Source organism: Zea mays, chromosome 5 (assembly GCF_902167145.1).
Source record: "Zea mays cultivar B73 chromosome 5, Zm-B73-REFERENCE-NAM-5.0, whole genome shotgun sequence".
In the NCBI taxonomy this organism is placed as follows: Eukaryota; Viridiplantae; Streptophyta; class Magnoliopsida; order Poales; family Poaceae; genus Zea; species Zea mays.
In genome coordinates, this window is record NC_050100.1 from 181,391,302 (window position 1) to 181,396,701 (window position 5,400).

Below are 5,400 nucleotides of genomic sequence, written 5' to 3' on the forward strand. Positions count from 1 at the left end.
AAATTCTTTGGTTGTCTAGTTTCAACGAAAGGGATCGAAGCTAATCCGAGCAAAATCGAAGCTATTCTTCGGATGGAGCCGCCAAGCATAAAGAAGGGGGCCCAACGGCTGACAGGAAGACTGGCATCTTTGAATCGATTCATATCTAGATCAGCAGAGAGAAATTTACCATTCTTTGAAGTTGAAAGTCGCCTAGAGGGGGGGTGAATAGGGCGAAACTGAAATTTACAAATATAAACACAACTACAAGCCGGGGTTAGCGTTAGTAATAAAGAAACGAGTCCGCGAGAGAGGGCGGAAAACAAATCCCAGGCGAATAAGCAAGTGAGACACGGAGATTTGTTTTACCGAGGTTCGGTTCTTGCAAACCTACTCCCCGTTGAGGAGGCCACAAAGGCCGGGTCTCTTTCAACCCTTCCCTCTCTCAAACGATCCACGGATCGAGTGAGCTTTCTCTTCTCAATCACTTGGAACACAAAGTTCCCGCAAGGACCACCACAAGATTGGTGTCTCTTGCCTCAATTACAAGTGAGTTTGATTGCAAAGAAAGGATCAAGAAAGAAGAAAGCAATCCAAGCGCAAGAGCTCAAAAGAACACAAGCAAATCACTCTCTCTAGTCACTTTTGTGTTGTGTGGAATTTGGAGAGGATTTGATCTCTTTGGTGTGTCTAGAATTGAATGCTAGAGCTCTTGTAGTAGTTGGGAAGTGGAAAACTTGGATGCAATGAATGGTGGGGTGGTTGGGGTATTTATAGCCTCAACCACCAAACTTGACCGTTGGCTAGGCTGTCTGTTCGATGGCGCACCGGACAGTCCGGTGCACACCGGACAGTCCGGTGCCCCCGCCACGTCATCACTGCCGTTGGATTCTAGCCGTTGAAGCTTCTGACTTGTGGGCCCGCCTGGGTGTCCGGTGCACACCGGACATCTACTGTTCCTTGTCCGGTGTGCCGGAATGGGCGCGCCTGACATCTGCGCGCGCTGCGCGCGCATTTAATGCGCAGCAGGTAGCCGTTGGCGCCGACTAGCCGTTGCTCTGGAGTCGCACCGGACAGTCCGGTGAATTTTAGCGGACTAGCCGTTGGCGTTTCCCGAAGCTGGCGAGTTCTTGAGGCCGCTCCTCCTTGGCGCACCGGACACTGTCCGGTGTACACCGGACAGTCCGGTGAATTATAGCGCGAGTGCCTCCGGAAATTCCCGAAGGTGGCGAGTTTGAGCTGGAGTCCTCTGGTGCACCGGACACTGTCCGGTGGTGCACCGGACACTGTCCGGTGTACACCGGACAGTCCGGTGATCCCAGACCAGAGGGCCTTCGGTTCCCACTTAGCTCCTTTGTTGAATCCAAAACTTGGTCTTTTTATTGGTTGAGTGTGAACCTTTTACACCTGTATAATCTATACACTTGGGCAAACTAGTTAGTCCAATTATTTGTGTTGGGCAATTCAACCACCAAAATTATATAGGAACTAGGTGTAAGCCTAATTCCCTTTCAGTTAGCTGATGAAGATAAATCCCAAACTTCTTCAAAACATCAGCAATCATCCCATTCAAAGGAAACCTTAATCCTGCTTTAAAGAAGCTTTTGAAGACTACCACCTCATCCTTTTCCGGCTTCGGAGTAATTTCCTCTCCGCCAAAACGAACTAGCTCCTTTTTTGCTTCACTGAAATAGCCTAACTTCATCAGTTTAGACATATCACCTTCGGTAATGGTGGATTTCCCAAACTCCAGGTGGTTGGGTTTCGATGGCACGGTGCTGTAATCATCTTCAGATTCAATTTCCTCAGCACCAACCTTCTCAGCTTCAGCGGCAGGTGCATCCTCCGATACTACCAGCCCTGACCGTTTCATCACTTCAGAGATTGGAGCGGTTTCGGAACCTTCGGCTTCCTCTCCATCGCGAGTAACCCTAGCTGTTGAGCGTACCCTAGCCATCTGATGATTGAATTTCTTGTTTTTTGACGAAGTTGATTTTTTTTAACTTTGCCGAAGCTCTTTCTTGTTACGAAGCTTGAGAAAAATGAATAGCTTCGGTTGAGGATGTAGTAAGCAAGCTTCGGCTATGGTCAAATTTTTGGCAGCAAAACAGTGCAATAACAATGAATGCTGTGGTAACTTCACACCTATCCGTCTGTTTATATAGTGCCGCAGGTGAGAAGGTAAATCGTCAAGTCTTCCGTACCGGACAAACAGCCGCCCGCACCCACTGAACGGTGGGCCACAGAGCCCGAGAAGGTGAATCGCCAGGACGCGCGTAACTGCTGCATGGTGGGGCCACCTCGCGCTCGGATTATTTTAATCGTTTCTCGGCAACGAGCTCACGGAAGGTGTTTTTCGGATCTTCGGCATCCCGAAGTCTAGGAGACTTTTTCACGGATCAAGCTCGTTACGAAAAACAATCTAGCACCGCGGAGGGGCTACTGTTGGGGGTATGCTTCATAGCCGAAGATCCTGAAGAAAGAAACACATTCGGCAGATCGTCTCAAAAGTAGTGCCGAAGCTATCACCCATAAAGCTTCGGCATAGTGACATGTCTCAAGACGAAGGAGTGAACCGACTTAAAGATGAAATGACCAATAGACCCATGATAGTTTGTGTCATAATTGTAATCGATTGTAAATGGCATAAATGTAATTCCACAGAGGCTGCGCCCTGTGCCTATAAATAGATGAACAATACCCCCGTACTGTTCACGGAATCTTGTAATCACTTGTACGCTACACTTGGATTATTGCCTTCTGTCAAGATGAAGGTATAAATGTGATTAAATGTTATGTTTTAATATTTAAGTTTGTATAATAAAATATATGAATAAGTTTATGTGTTTTGATATATTATTCCTTCATGTTTTATATTTTATATTTCATCTTTCATTATTTCACAACTCTAATCACGAAGGTATGACCTTCGTGATTTATGCTCATGACCTTCATTCGAAGTTCATTATACCCTTGGGGAGATAATGCTTCAATGGACGAAGGGCATTAACATTTAACATTTTATGTTGCCTTGTTCTTATTTCGAAGCATTTGAGAACAAGTCCCCAACACCGAGATTGCCGAATGAATCGACGACGAATCACAGTGTGCCGAAGATGAACTCGTCGCCCTATGCAAACTTCATGGTTGCCACCAACTCCCGGTTGACTATGTTACTTTTTCTACTTGGCGTGCCAACTGTTGATAGTGTTTATATGGGGTAGATCATGTGATCGAAAGCTAAAGCTAAAGGCACATGAGACACAAAGATTTATGTAGGTTCGCACTCTCGACATAAGATAATACCCTACGTCCTATGTGTGATATATGCTTTGATACGATATAAGATGTCTTCTGTCCTCATGGGGCTTCCTGTCCCTCCTTTTATATTCCAAGGTGTGGTTGTGGTTTACAGGATAAACACCGAGTCAGTTACCTGGTTGGAGTCAGGATCGAGCTGATATCGAGTTGTATAAGAGTCAAACTCTATGTTTACATGAGTACCTTCCTTATCTGTTGGCATATTTGACATTTCTTATATTTCAATAAGATCTTTGCCATATCTATGTTTTTAGAATCCTCCTAGTTGTAGGTTTTCTTCTGGTCTTGATCGTTGAGTCCTTGGACTCGTGGTAGAGCCCATGTGCCCTTCTATACAGATTCTTCACCATGGAACTTGATTTAGGTATCTACAGTACATATTATTGATAAGGCTCTTGTGCTCATTCCTCGTGGGAGATTCGTGAAAAGATACCACAATAAAACATTGACTTGTTGGAGTGTCTCTCTAGAGTTATTCTTACAACATCCTTAATATAGGCTTGGCAAGCGCTGTTAATTAGCACATAAAACATCTAGTTTGGGCTCATCACGATGAGGATATATGTTGCTGGCGAAAAACCAAACCTTGAGGATATATTTTATGTCATCTCTTGCTTCATATGATTGCACTCCCTACCTATTATTGAAACTATGTCTATTTATTCTATCTATCATATTTGTCTTTTTAGCATTGCTAGTAAGTAGCTTGCTACAATCAATACATACTTTTTACTAAGCTACTAGATTAATTAGAAGCTAGCATAGAGTACATTAGAGATAAAGCAAGTATACAATTTTACACCCATCAACCACTCTAGCAAATCCAAAACATTTTTTCAACTGATTTGGCGACAACCAAATGAACTTTGATACCGAGATTAACTCTTATGCTATCCAACAGACCATGCATATAAACATTGTTTTGTATTGTAGATAGCATTGTTTGCATATAAACCTTGAAATAAAAGGTAAGATAGAAAATAAATATGAGAGCTGCTGGAAATACCCTTAGACTAGTCTCATCTCTCAAGTCTCAATAGAGTTTGAGGACACAATTAGTAAGACTGTCAGATTAGCCTTTTGTGTTGATAATTGTGCCAATGAATTTAATCTAAATGACTCTAACAAACTCTCAATATCTCTCTTAAAATTAATTTGTCAACTCCGCAAATTTGCTAATATATAAACGAAACACTTTTCAAAAACTTCATTAAAACTGGACTCACGATGTATGGAGAAACCTGCCACTGTCAACTTAGAAAAAGATATTCATACAATAAAGTTAATTACCTATTTTCTTTGTAGAAAGTTATCACAACTAGGGTTAAAAATGGATAGAAAAAATCTTGTTCTAACTCGTACTGTTTTCCACATTTGATTTGTCTGTTTTCGGAAAAATCCAGAAACCGAATGGAAATGACAGACGGTCTATCTCGATCGTATTTGTGGGGTCCTGTTTTTAGCTGGGTTGAACCCGTATATCCGGTGTTTGATAAACCCGAAATCAACCTAATATGCATTAGTGCATTAGCTAAGGCCTTATATTCTTACATGATAAATTATAGTAGAAGAGATCATTTTAGACACCGGTTCTCCTTAATGACAAGTGGTATATATTACTAGCAAGCAAACAACAATAAAGTGTTTTTCTCTGTATATATTTGTTTTATTATCGCCCTACCAGTCAGTCATCGGTAGGCACCAATATCATGTGTCTATATTAAGACACTGTTTGATACAACTTCATGTCCATAATTTTTGGTAGAGTTGGTGGAACAGGTTATTAGATGCTCCATAAAACCGTAGAGCTAGAGTTGTAAGCCACATTTATATAAGTTATTTTGTTTTTATTTAGATTAAAAATATTTTTAAAACTATTTAAATTGACATTATAAACTATAACTCCTACACTAGAATTGGAAACTTGGAACCTAGAGTCATTCTAAACACTCCCTAAATTACGAGTTTACGCCTAATATTTTCATTTCTGTTTATTTTTATACATTCGTTTATCTCGCTCATATTTCCATTTTCGACTATTTCTGATTCAATCATGTTTACGGTGATAAAAGGCGGAAACGGAAATAGCAGAGGGTTTTT